The following is a 15275-nucleotide window of genomic DNA, read 5'->3' on the forward strand; positions in this document are numbered from 1 at the left end:
AACTACGTTTTTCTTATTCTGATACATTGTCGTACAAAAGTATTGATCAACATTAGCACTACCAAGAAGGAAGTGATGGCGTGTATGAGATAGGGGAACGCAGAATACTTCAAATTCTTCTCGCCCTATATGCTAGAAAAGGGCGGTTCGTTCTGCAGAACCATCACTTTCGGTCATGACACGAGATGCAAAGTTACTTGAAATTTGATCTGTTTATCAATGTATAGAGAGATGTAGCCCTTTTCGTGAGCAAGTCCTTGAGTTTTCTCCGTTTACAGAGCTTCGCCTTAGTTGGAGAACGGCCATTTTTATGCGTCCTTGTACGCATCTTACTTCAGTCGCCTGGATTGAGCAGTTCAAAAACTGTGAATCTTTGTTCTGATAAACCCATTTTCAGATGTAATTAAGCTTCACCATCAGATCACGTGAATTGAGCTATGACGTATACAACTGTTTCGCGATCTTCGCTTAGATCGTCACAGAAATCAAGTCTGCTAATGTGCTAGTGTTCGGCAGCTTCACTTGTGACTCTAGATTTTTCCAGTGCTTTCTTAAGACGATTGAGGCCGATCGCTAATGGCTTCATTTCGTGAAGTGAAACACTAATCAGCCACGTCCTACTGATACCGCATCATGTTTAAGAACATTACATATCCTTTTTCGGAGCGCGAACCGTATTCAGCATAATTCGTAAACAAAATTTCAAAATGTACCAATAACAATTTATCTGTGCCAGTGGTGCTTGAATCTGTGGATATAGATTAAATTCCTTGAAGAAATACAGCAACCAGCCAGTTTTTATACAATTTTGTTAATGCCAAGACGCGCTGCGGTTTTTCACCCATCTCTAGCTGGTGTAATAAATATATTTATACCTTAATGAAAACTTTTTTAACTTCATTGATGCAGTGCAGCACTAAATGTGTGGCACAACAAAGTGGGATCTACGCACATATATGCGAAAAAAGGAGCAACAAGTTTCAAAATAAAACACAGATACAGCATTCAATGTTTAGTGCAAAAATAAACGAAGTTTGTACTAAGATAGAAACTACCAGTACTAAGCTAGTTGAAAATGGGCGGGAACACGAGACACGTGTGGGTATAAATTATGTGATGTAAGAGACAGTTAGTTACTGCAATGTTTCCAAATAATGAACAACTATTGTACTGTGTTTTCCCTCTGATTAAAGATAACTAACATACTCGAATTTCTGAGAAGTGCATTAAGGGATATTTAGCCTGCATCTACATATACAAACATAAAAAACAGTTTTGCTTCAGTCCGGTTCCGAGAACTCCTGAAGATAGACGTTAACTGTGGATATTGTATCACAGACACAGTCCCTTTGACTGTTCAGAGATGTCACAAAACCCGCCCAAAGATGTAAACAACCATGCATGAGTACCGCCAATTAGACACAGGGGATCCTACAGCCGATCAGTTCCAGTCATTTCACCAGGAAGGAGGTACTCGGCTCGTGTTGTATGCAATTCAACCACGCTTAGACGGCCAATACCGCGGTTCGATCGCGTCCGCATTGTTAATTTGTGCCAGGAAGCGCTCTGAACAAGGGAAGTGTCCAGGCGTCTCGGACTGAACCAAAGCGATGTTGTTCAAGCATGGAGGACATACGGAGAGACAGGAACTGTCGATGGCGTGCCTCGCTCAGGCCGCCCAAGGGCTACTACTGCAGTGAATCACCGCCACCTACGGATTATGGCTCGGAGGAATCTTGACACCAACACCACCATGTTTAATAATGCTTTTCGTACAGCCACAGGACGCCGTGTTATGACTCAAACTGTGCACAACAGGCTGCATGATGCTCAACTTCCCTCCCGACGTCCATGCAGCGCGGTATGGATGAGCCCAACAACATGCCGAATGGACCGCTCGGGTTTGGCATATTGTTCTCTTCACCGATGAGTGTCGCATATGCCTTCAACCACACAATCGTCGGAGACGTATTTGGAGCCAACCCGGTCAGGCTGAACGCCTTAGACACGCATTATCTGGGGCCGACGTGTGCCGCTGGTGGTCATGGAAGGAGCAGTAGCAGCTGTACCATACGTGAATGGCATCCTCCAACCGATAGTGCAACCATATCGGCAGTATACTGGCGAAGCATTCGCCTTCGCTCGACTAGAGTGGCCAGCATGTTCTCCAAAAGTGAACCCTATCGAAAACGTCTGGGATAGATTGAAAAGGGCTGTTTATAGAAGACGTGACCCACCAACCACTATGAGGGATCTACACCGAACTGCTGTTGAGGAGTGGGACAATCTGGACCAACAGTGTCTTGTTGCACTTATGGATAGTATGCCACGACTTTTTTGAATACAGGCATGCATCAATGGAAGAGGACATGCTACTGGGTATTAGAGATATCTGTGTGTACATAAGACTGGACCACCACCTCTGAAAGTCTCGCTGTTCTGTGGTACAAAGTGCAACGTGTGATTTTCATGAGCAATAAAAAGGCCGGAAACGATGTTTATGTTGATCTCCATTCCAATTTTCTGTACCGGTACAGGAACTCTCGGAACCGAGGTTATGCAAAACTTTTCTTTTGATGTGTGTACACTGACTAAATACTGCGCAAGTCACTGTAAGGTGTACGGTGCAGGGTATGATGTTCTACTACTAGCCGTTTACTTTCCGATTCCATTCGCAAGTGGAGCGAGGGAATAATGATTATCTATATGCCTCCGTACAAGCCTTAATTTCTCTTATCTTGTTTTCGCAGTCATCACGCAGAATGTATGTTGACAGCAGTAGAAACATTTTGCAGTCAGCTACAAACGCCATTTTTACAAACATTCTCAACAGTGTTTCGCGAAATGAACGCCGTCTTCCCTGCGAGGATTTGCATTTGACTTCATAAAACACATTCGAAACACTCGCGTGCTGACCGAATCTACCTCTGATTTGTTTCAATGTCTTACATTAACCCGACCTGGGGGCCAACCCAAATACTCGAGCACTACTCAAGAAAAGGTCGCACATGTGTTCAATACACGGTCGCCTTTGTAGATAAGATTTTTTTCCCCTTTTTTTGAGTCATCATTCTTGACAGGTTTGATGCGACCCGCCACGAATTCCTCTCCAGTATCAACATCTTCATCTCATAGTAGCACTTGCAACTCAATGATTTGCTGGATATATTTCAATTTTTGTCTTCCTCTACAGTTTTTGCCCACTACAGATCCCTCTAGTACCACGAAAGTCATTCACTGATGTCTTAACAGATGTCCTATCATCCTTTCCCTTCTCCTTGTCAGTGTGTTCAACATACTCCTTTCCTCTCCGATACTGCGCAGAACCTCCTTATTCCTTGCCTTATGAGTCCACTTAATTTACAACGTTTGTCTGTAGCACGACATCTCAGATGCTTCGATTTCCATCACTTCCGGTTTTCCCACAGTCTATGTTCCACTACCATACAATGCTGTACTCCAAACGTGCATTCTCAGAAATTTCTTCCTCAAGTTAAGGCCTTTTTGCAGTGCTAGTTTGCTTTTTATGTCCTTGTTGCTCCGTCCGTCATTGGTTATTTTGCTACCGTGATAGTAGGATTCCTTAACTTTATATACTTAGTGACAATCAATCCGGATATTAAGTTTCTCGTTAGTCTCATTTCTGCTACTTCTCGTTACTTTTGTCTCTTTTTTACTTATTCTCGATTCATATTCTGTACTCATTAGACTGTTCATACCATCCAGCAGATCATGTAATTCTTCTTCACTTTCACTTAGGATAGCAATACCATCAGCGAATCTTATCATTGATATCATTTCACCTTGAATTTTATTACAATCATTGCTTCTTCGATGTAAAGATTGAACATTAGGGAGGAAATACTGCATCCCTGTCTTACATCTTTTTCAATCCGAGCACTTTATTCTTGGTTGTCCACTCTTATTATTCCCTCTTGGTTCCTGTACATATCGTATATTACCTGTCTCTCCCTATACCTTACCCCTACTTTTCTCGGGATTTCGAACACCCTGCACATTTTGGAATGTCGACAGATCCTATGAACGTATCTTGATTTTTTTTTTAGTCTTGCTTCCATTATCGACCGCAAAGCCAGAATTGCCTCTCTGGTGTCTTTAGCTTTCCTGTATCCAAACTGGTCGTCACATAACACATGCACGATTTTCTTTCTCATTCTTCTGTGTATTATTCTTGTCAGCAACTTGGATGTAAGAGCTGTTAATCTGATTGTGCGATAATTCTTGCACTTGTCAGCTCTTTCCACTTCGGATCTGTGTGGATGATATTTTTCCGAAGTCAGATGGTATGTCACCAGACTCTCACATTCAACACACCAACGTGAATAGTCGTTTTCTTGCCACTTCCTCCAATTATTTTAGAAATTCTGATGGAATGTTAGCTACCGATTCTGCCATATCTGATCTCCAAAGCTCTCTTAAATTCTGATTCTAATACTGGATCAGCTCCAGTTTCCTCTTCTATCACATAAGATAAATCTTCCCGTCAGGGAGGCCTTCAATGTACTCTTTCCAACTAACCGTTCTCTCCTCTGCATTTAACAGTGGAATTCCCGTCACACTCTTAATGTTAGCAACCTTGCTTTTAATTTCAACGAAGGTCGTTTTGATTTTGCAATATGCTGAGTCAGTCCTTCCGACAATCATTTGCTTTTCGATTTCTTCACATATTTCATGCAGCTATTTCATCTTAGTTTCTCTACTCTTCCTGTTTATTTCATTTTTCAGTGACTTGCATTTCTATATTCTAGAACTTCCCTCAAAATTTTTAGACTTCCTCCTTTCATCGAACGAATGAAGTATATCTTCTATTACCCACGGTTTCTTCGCAGTTACCTTCTTTGTAGCTATGATTTTCTTTCCAACTTTACCATTTCTAAAGATTTCTATTTCCCTTCAACTGCACTGCCTACTGAGCTATTCATTATTGCTTTATCTATAGTCTTAGAGAACTTTCAGAGTATCTCATCATCCCTTAGTACTTCTGTATCTCACTTCTTTGCGTATTGATTCTTCCTGAATAATCTCAAACTTCAACCCACTCCTCATCACTACTAACTTGTGATCTGAGTCCATATCTGCACCTGGACACTCCTTACAATACAGTATCTGGTTTCAGAATCTCTGCCTGACCATGATGTAATTTAACTAAAACCTTCCCGTATTACCTGGCCCTTTCCAACCATACCTCCACCTCTTGTGATTCTTGAACAGAATATTCGCTATTTCTAGCTGAAATGTATTATAGAACTCAAATACCATTTCTCCTCTGTCATTCCTTATCCCAACCCATATTCTCCTGTCATCTTTTCTTCTACTCCTTCCCCTACAACTGCATACCAGTCGCCCCATGACTATTAGATTTTTATCTCCTTTTATGTACTGTGTCACCTTCATGTGTGCCGCCATGTATACCTACTGTCGGTTCTGATCAGAACGACCGGATCACTGAACTGTTCACAGCAACCCACTCCCTGCCCTACCTTCCTATTCATAACGAATCCTTCTCCAATTATACCATTTGCTGCTGTTATTGATATTACCCCATATTCATGCGATCAGAAATCCTTGTCGTTTTCCCATTTCATTTAACTGACTCCTACTATGTTTAGAGTGAGCTTTAGCATTTCCCTTTTCAGATTTTCTAGCTTCCCAGCCACGTTCAAGCTTCTGACATTCCACACCCCGAGTCGTATGACGTTATCCTTTCACTGATTATTCAACCTTTTTCTCACGTTCACCTCCGCCTGGCACTCCCTCCCCGGAGATCTGTATCGGGGACTATTCCGGAATCTTCTGCCAACGGAGAGTTCATCATGACACTTTTTCAATTACAGGCCCCAAGTCCTGTGGATGCAGGTTATGTGTCTTTAATGCAGTGGTTTCAATTTCCTTCTGCATCCTCATGCCGTTGATCATTGCCGATTCTTCCACCTTTGTGGACAGTTTCCCACCCCAAGGATAATTTAGTGCCCTGAACCTCCGTCTGCTCCTCCGCCCTCGTGGATGAGCTATTCTTCGCTAAAACTCTCCCTACAAAACGAAACCCTACCTCCTGCCGCCCCTATGTGCTCGTTCCATTCCATATCGCTCTGCAACGTTACGTGCAAGTATTTAATCGACGTGTCTGTTTCAAGCAGCATGCCACTAGCACTTTAGTGCAATATTACAGGATTATCCTTGCTACTCATATGCATTAACACACATATTTCGTTTTTTTGAAAATTAAAACAGTTTTAATCGCATAAAACCATTTATTAAAATGGTGACTTGCTTCGATTAGGAATATTTTGACAAGCACCATAAATTTTGACAACATAGTTCTCGGAAAGCAGCGACCTGATTTTATACTTAAATCTGAGCAGTCGAGATCGCTAAATATATTGACATGAATTATTCAACATGTTCAATGAGCAGAAGTCGTGAAAATACAGCAGGAGAGAAGATCAGGGTTTAACGTCTCGTTGACAATGAGGTCGTAAGATGTAGAGCGCACGCTTCAGTTGGGGAAGCTGGAGAAGGAAACCTCTCATGCCTTTTTAAATGAAGCATTGCAGTACATGCCTTAAATGAATTAGAGAAAATGATAGTAAACCTGAATGAGGGTCGACAGAAGACAAAAGAAAAGAACTTTTGGCGTAGAGGTAGTAATTCAGAGCTACAAAAATTAGATGGTCTCATATTCATTTTTTCTTGAATGCTATCAGCTAGCTCATCAAACATACGTGTCAAATATCTTTGTTGGTGAGATCATTAAGAGAAACTGATGGTGAAATAAATGGATGTTCCATTCTAGACATAAAATTATTTTCTTTCGTCATGGTTATAAAATCGAATAGCTTTGCCTCATAACTATCAATTAATTTTTTTTAGATTTTCCGTCGTAAGTTGGATAATTTGTACCATCAGATCATGTACAACTGAGCGTGATTAGGGTGAAACCATCCGTCTTCTATATTTATGTTGATTTCTGTATCCTTGTTAAGAATATTTAGATTATTTTCTGATTTCTCACTCACAGGGAATGAGTAGAACGGATAGCTCTTTATTTTGTTCATTATTTATTAAAGATACAAATTTATTAAGCCATTTCTAAAATAAATGTAACAGGAGCACCACCGAAGTCAATCAAATTATCATTTTCATCAGTTACAGTTATTTCTAATCCCTGTACAGTATCAAAAATAGGAGTATATACAGCATAATTTGGTTCATGAATTATTGGTTCACTAGATTCGGCATTAGGCTTGAATGAAGTTATAATGTTAGTTTCTGCCTCTGCACTCTGCTTCTTGACTGTCATGTTTGCCCTCTAACTTTTATTAAAATGGTAACTAGTTTCAGTCTCCTTTTCAGACGATTTTCAGACCATTGTACAGTGGCGACAGGTGGAGCTAGTGCACGGTTCACGTTCCGTCTGTTGAAACGCGAAAGTCACGTGTTCTGTTTAGAAGTTCTGTCTGATTCATCCTGTAGTCTTCTACTTAATGACGATACTTTCCCATACGCTACAGCTGCAGATGGCTGGTCAGCCAGTCCGTCAGCTTGTTTATTTATTGAGAGAACAAGAGCAGTCGTATTAGACTTCCCAGAGGCACTCCTGAGAAGATCGAGAGTATTTTCATAACGATAATCAAATGCTAATCTACTGAAATCTGTGTTCGTTTCTTCTTCTCCTTAAATTGCGATAATCCGTCGTTGAATGTGCTTCTCATTAGCTATAAAACCCTTTGCATGTTGGTTGGAATGTTTTCATCTACGAGGGTGTGTCAAATGAAAACCTTAAATTTGTAATAACAAATTCAAATTTCGCGCCGTTGTCCTATAAGGTGGTAAGCTTGCTACAAACAGCGTGCTGAATGGCCTGTAGGTGGCAGCATAGTGCAGATGCACACATACCGTCGCAGTACCAGTATAAAGATGGCCGCCCCACTTTCTTCTTGCACCAGGGAGGAACACCGTTCTGTTATTCGGTTTTTGCGTAGTGAAGGTGTGAAACCTATTGAAATTCATCGACGAATGAAGGTTCAGTACGGTGATGCATGTTTGTCACAGCAGCAAGTCTACGAATGGAGTAGGAAGTTCGCAAATGGTGTGACTTCAGTGGAAGATGCTCCTCGTCCAGGTCAGGCACAACGAGTTGTGACTCCACAGAATATTGCAGCAGTTGAAGCCATAGTGAAGGAAAACCGCCGAGTGACACTGAATGACTTGCAGCATGTTTACAGATTAGTCATGGGTCAGCACACCACATTGTGCATGATGTGCTCCAATTTCAAAGAGTGTCTGCAAGATGGGTGCCACGGCATATGACTCCTGAAATGAGAGAACGACGTGTTGATGCTTGTGAAGAACTTCTTCGGCGCTTTGAAAGACTACGTGATGGCTTCCTTGCAAGAATCGTTACTGGGGACAAAACCTGGGTTCAATTCCACCAACCGGAAACGATAAGAGCGAGCAAGGAATGGCGCCATTCCTCATCACCAAAACCAAAGAAGTTTCGAACAGAACCATCAGCAGGGGAGGTTATGCTGACTCTCTTTTGGGACGTAAAAGGGGTCATTTTGGAGCATTATATGCCTAGAAGGACCACTGTCACCAGTGAATCATACACAGATCTCCCAAAAGATCATCTGCGGTCTGCAATAAAATCAAAGCGACGTGGATTGCTGTCAACAGATGTCCTTTTGCAACATGACAATGCAAGGCCCCACACTGCCCGTACAACAGTTGCAACAATCACAGACCTGCATTTTCAGTGTTTTTCTCATCCATCATACTCACCAGACCTTGCCCCAAGTCACTTCCATATGTTTGGACCACTCAAAGACGCAATGGGAGGAAAGAAGTTCCGTTCTGATAAAGAGGTACGCCACGCGGTGCATGAGTGGTTGCGCGGACTACCACAAGAATTTTTTTCTAAAGGAATATATGCACTTTGTAAGCGCTGGAGGACTTGTATTGAGCAGGGGGGAGATTATGTTGAAAAGTGATACGGCTTTGTACCACTTAAAAAAATATTTAAGGTTTTCACTTGACTCACCCTCGTAGAAAAGCAATTTTCTTCAAAGAAATTGTTACGTTTACCTTACTAAAGCAGCACAAACGTTTCATTTAAGCTAAATTCTAATGATGCTACTAGGGAAATAAGAAAGTTTTGAATTTACTTTAATCTCTATGTAACGCCGGAAATGCATATTCTCCTATTTCCATCTATTGTACTATAATTTTTTTCCTTGTTTTGTTACCTCAAGATATGACATTTCTGTGTCATTATATATTGTAATTGTTTTACTATTTGTATATATATGCATTTATGTCGATGTATAATTGGTTTGTTTTGTAAATAGTATTTGTATCTTGACGCTGGGTCTGGCCTAGGCTAAACTGTGCTATCGAACGATTACATCGACAGGTCGTGTGGAGAACCAAAGTGTTTAGGATCTTTGGTAGTGTTAACTCTGCCGGGTGGAGCGCAGAGCGGAGAGCGGAGTCTGGCTAGAGTAGGGCGGTGGAGCAGGCGTGCTCAGTGACGCTCCCGCGAGTTGCCGCGCTTTCGGGGTTTGGCAGCATGTAATTGCGCTCGACTTGCTGTGATAGTTTCTCACACGGTGTCTCGGACGGGAGGCATTAGCTGGTGCACCTCAAGAGCCCGTTTCGCCTGGTGACCGTGTCGAGAAGAAGGTGCGCCAACATCCAGCTTCTGCACCAGCGACGGCCGACAATGAGTGACTGTCGCCACCTCCTCGATCGACGACTCCAAACCTTCAATCAACCAACAAGGAAGACTAAAAGCACGTTAAGTTTGAGAACTGTATGGCAGACCTCAGCCTTTCAAACTATTGCATCAAAATTACAGCAACGTAGCATGAACCTTTGTTGCTCACTGTCCCAATTGCATTACCAAGCAGGGTCCCTTCCTTTTCCGAAATGACCCCCGAGTGTCGTTGAAATTCGAACGCCAGCATTAAAGCAATATCATTCCATTTCACTTCTCTAATTTCAAAGTTCAGTTAAGGTATTCATAGATGGCTACAATATTTAGATTACACGAGCACAAATTAAGAGTGCGAGTTTTGTTACCGTATTTTAGCTTACCTGTGACTGCAGCTCAGCTTGGTACGTACTAAATTTTACTATTGTTAATTGTTCAGAATCATTTAATTCAAGTTCAAAGTTAAATCTCTTATTTCTAAATTGCGTAAATTCAAGTAGCTTTTGAAACGATTGTTGAGGTAGCCCAAGACTAACTGTATTTTATTGAATTTCGGTGTGCTTCAGAAACAAAACTCGCTATCAATATCAGTCACTAAATTAACTTTCAATTTTCCGGTTTTATTAATTATTTTGCTAAATTAAGTCAGAGTGTAGCGAAATTTATTACTTCTGACAAACTTTCTGTTTTGACACTACACGTGTCAACCTTCAGTTGCCACGCTTCTAGTGCTAATTATACGTGTAATAACCTTTCTTTTTCAGATACTATAGTAATTGTTCATGGGACTGGCGACCGTAGTTTCCCCCAAATCTCAAATACCTAATTATCGCTAGTTAATTGTTAATGTAACGGCTGCACATTTACTTTCTTTATTAACTTTACCCCTTTTCAAAATTAATTTCCACCAGTTTCATTTGCATTTTTCCTTTCATTTAGATGTAACCCTTTCCTCCCTCTGTACCGACAGATTAACTTCGGTGACGATTGCTTTTCCCAAATCTCCATTAGGTACACGCGGTTTAATTTTTCACTGTCATTAAGGTCGATAAGTGAGGGGGAGGTTACATCTATACAACACTTTTAAAACGTTAAGTTGTGAAAATGGGTGGACTACAGGGTTTCAGGTTCTGACATTGTAGCCTGTGGGTACAGAAAAGTTGCCAGTTCCAGCGTCAGAGTGTGCGTTACAAGTGCGGTAACTGAGAACCCCTGTGGAGAGGGATAACGTACGTAGATTGCTAGCAAGAGTGTGCGGGGCTCGCAGGCCCCTGGATGGAGTGCGCCCTCGCGTCGGGAAGGCGATCTTCCGCTGGATGGGAGCTGGATGGGATGCTGCCCCAGGGGCTTGTGGCACATGCTGCGCCACTTTGCCAGCCTATGCGGCACGGAGTTGGCGCGGAATTCAAATGTCACAAGAGTGGGAAGGGGGTGGAGGTGAAACGGGGTGAGGCTGACATTCCAGCCAAGAGCGGGAGGCGGACAAGCCGGGAATACCAACACGCCGACACCAGGAGATGGCCGCCCGGACACAGCGTTTGATGTGCACGCACTGTCGCAGCGAAACCGACTGAAATGGCTCCAGGCGAAACGGTCATATTTCCAGGTTTCTTCGATTACAGCCGTGCAAGAAAAGCTGCTTGTTCCTGTTAAATTGTAACTTATATCCACTTTCCGCTCAGTGGCAGCTTAATTTTCTTCGAGCAAACTTTGCACTGGCATAACTGTCGCATTTTTGTGATACGTTTTTTAAGGCAACAGCCGACAGTCGAAGTGTATAAAATGCATGACGCACTGCTGTTTTTTATTTAGTATTTATTCTGATCTGTTTCGTACTTAAACCATTATCCAGGAACTAGACAAATTTTAAATTGTTGAAAAAGAAGACAGAATGTAGAAACGTACAAAATTCACAAACAATCGTAATTTAATAGTTACGAAAGAAAAGTAAAAGCGTTGTCACAGGCTACACGTTATGCAACACAAGATTAGTATCCTTATGGTAAAAACTATTACTGTGCGCTATATAACATCAAAGCATCCAACAGGGAGATGTTGCTCATTTAGTGGCAAAAGTTAAATCGACCGTTTTAATTTCCGGTGCGACTAAAACAAACATGTCTGTAACCATACCAAATAAGGTATGTGGCAAATATACCCATACGGCAGTCATAACATCAACTGACTTAAATTCTACGAAAAATCTTTACACAAAACATGCACCCACATGTCGCTATTTACGCATAAATACCTATGTATATCTATATATTTAAACAAGGTGTAGTACAGGTGCGCTAGCCCGTGTGGCTGAGCGGTTCTAGGTGCTACAGTCTGGAACCGCGCGACCGCTACAGTCGCGGGTTCGAATCCAGCCTCGGGCATGGACGTTAGTTAGGTTTAAGTAGTTTTGAGTTCTAAGGGACTGATGACCTTAGAAGTTAAGTCCCATAGTGCTCAGAGCCGTAGTACAGGTGCAATAGTTCTTGAGTCTACAACACAATGTTGATGTACACTATGAAGTTTGTAATGACAGTAATATAAATTAGTGTCATTTTACAATCATAAAAAAACGTAATAGATGTATGTGACGCATCAGGATGTCAGAAATGCATGATATACAAATTAAAACAACGTTAAATATACCGCATGTATCCCCGAAAAGCTGGACCCAACATGCACAGTGATACTATACGCCAGAAATATACTACTATTCATTACAGTAAAACACCATTATGGATAGTTATGTTATGTACATCTCTCATTGTCAACGTATGTAAAAACGTCTCAAATGTTACTACCTAAATGGATGTCACTTTCTAATTTAGAAACAACATCGTAGTTACGTGAAACATTAAATATAATCATGAATAAATCCACCTGAAAAACAAACTAAGGATAAAAGTCTTAGTGTCTCTCATTCATTGGATTACAAAGAAAAGTGAGAAATTCCTCTAAAGGCGTGAAGCTGTTACGTGAGGAAGGCACAGTTTGAACAGCAACATGGAGATTTAGTGACTTCCCTGATGTTTCGCCATCACTTGTGGGTAAAAAAAGCATTGTCGAAGCTTAACCCTCGATTGTATTCCGCCGCCATGGAGGCCAACCTTTGTCAATACTTGTCACTGCTGTTGGGCAACTATCAGAAAACCACTATAACAGACTACATCCAAAGCTCCTGACAACAGACAGCACATCAAGACCTCAAGAAATCACCGAGAAAGTCTCATAAACTTTATAATTTTCTTTTTTTAACTGGATTATGCACAACTTTCCTACGACATAAAAGTTTTACAAAATGTATCACCTACTTTATAGGTGCTTATACATGTGAATATTACCGATTAAGTAGTATAATAACCCACAGTTGCAAGAGATTAAGTCGATTTCTTTACACAAGTATGGAAAAAGTGATAGAAGCCGACTTAGGCGAAGAACACTATGGATTCCGAAGAAATTAGGAATACGCGAGGCAGTACTGACCCTACGACTAACCTTCGAAGATTAGTTAAGAATAGACAATCTTATGTTTTTAGCATTTGTAGACATTTAGAAAATTTTTGACAATGGTGATTGGAATACTGTCTTTGCTATTCTGAAGGTAGTAGGGGAAAAACAGGAAGCGAAAGGCTATTTACAACTTATGCAGTAACCAGACGGATGTACAAGAGTAGGTTGGCATGAAAGGGAAGCAGTGGCTAAGAAGAGAGTGATAAAGGGTTCCAGTCTATTCCAGATGTTATACAATATACACATTGAGCAAGTGCTAAAGAAAACCATAGAAAATTTGGAGTAGGAATTAAAGTTCAGAGAGGTGAAACAAAAATTTCGAGGTTTCGTGATGACATCATAATTCTATCAGAGACAGCAAAGGACTTGGGAGAGTAGTAGAACAGAATGGATAACGTCTTGAATGGAGGGTATATGATGAACATTAGCAACAGCACAACGAGGATAATGGAATTTAGTCGAATTAAATCAGGTGGTCCCGGTAATTGGAGTAGGGAACGAGACACAAAAAGTAGTAGATAAGTTTTGATATTTGGGCAGCAAAATGACTCATGGTGATCGAAGTAGAGAAGATACAAAATGTAGGTTGGCAATGGCAAGAAAAGCGTTTTGAAGAAGAGAACCCGGTTAAGATGAAGTATAGACTGAAGTGTTAAGAAATCTTTTCTCAAGGTATTTGTCAGGAGTGTAGTCACGTATGGATGTGAAACATGGACGATAAACAGATTAGACAAGAACACAGCAGAATCTTTCGAAATGTGGTGCTACAGAAGAATGCCTAAGATCGGATTAGTATATCACGCAACTAATGAGAAGGTACTGAATAGAAATTGGGAAGACAAGAAACTTGCGATAAAACTTGAATAAAAGAAGGGATCGGTTGATAGGACGCATACTGATAAGCGAAGGTCACGATATGTTGTCTCGCAAACTGCACTACTGGCCATTAAAATTGCTACACCACGAAGATGACGTGCTAAGGACGCAAAATTTAACCAATAGGAAGAAGATGCTATGATATGCAAATGATTAGCTTTTCAGAGCATTCACACATGGTTGGCGCCGGTGGCGACACCTACAAGTGCTCACATGAGGAAGGTTTCCAACAGATTTCCCATACACGAACAGCAGTTGACCGGCGTTGCTTGGTGAAACGTTGTTGTGATGCCTTGTATAAGGAGGAGAAATGCGTACCATCACGTTTCCGACTTTGATAAAGGTCGGATTGTAGCCTATCGCGATTGCGGTTTATCGTATCGCCACATTGCTGCTCGCTTTGGTCGAGATCCAATGACTGTTAGCAGAATATGGAATCGGTGGGTTCAGGAGGGTACTACGGAACGCCGTGCTGGATCCCAACGGCTTCATATCACTAGCAGTCGAGATGACAGGCATCTTATCCGCATGACTGTAACGGATCGTGCAGCCACGTCTCGATCCCTGAGTCAACAGACGGGGACGTTTGCAAGACAACAACCACCTGCACGAACAGTTCGACGACGTTTGCAGCATCATGGACTATCAGGTCGGAGACCATGGCTGCGGTTACCGTCATCGCCATACTGCGTATCACCCAACGTGATGGTATGGGGTGCCATTGGTTACACGTCTCGGTCACCTCTTGTTCGCATTGACGGCACTTTGAACAGTGGACGGTACATTTCAGACGTGTTACGACCCTTGGCTCTGCCCTTCATTCGATCCCTGCGATACCCTACATTTCAGCAGGATAATGCACGACCGCATGTTGCAGGTCGTGTACAGGCCTTTCTGGATACAGAAAATGTTCAACTGCTGCCCTGGCCAGCATATTCTCCAGATCTCTCACCAACTGAAAACGTCTGGTCAATGGTGGACGAGCAACTGGCTCGGCACAATACGCCAGTCACTATTCTTGATGAACTGTGGCATCGTGTTGAAGCTGCATGGGCAGCTGTACCTGTACACGCCATCCAAGCTCTGCTTGACTCATTGCCTAGGCGTATCAAGGCCGTTACTACGGACAGAGTTGGTTGTTCTGGGTACTTATTTCTAG

This window comes from Schistocerca americana, chromosome 8, assembly GCF_021461395.2.
Source record: "Schistocerca americana isolate TAMUIC-IGC-003095 chromosome 8, iqSchAmer2.1, whole genome shotgun sequence".
NCBI classification, from domain to species: domain Eukaryota; kingdom Metazoa; phylum Arthropoda; class Insecta; order Orthoptera; family Acrididae; genus Schistocerca; species Schistocerca americana.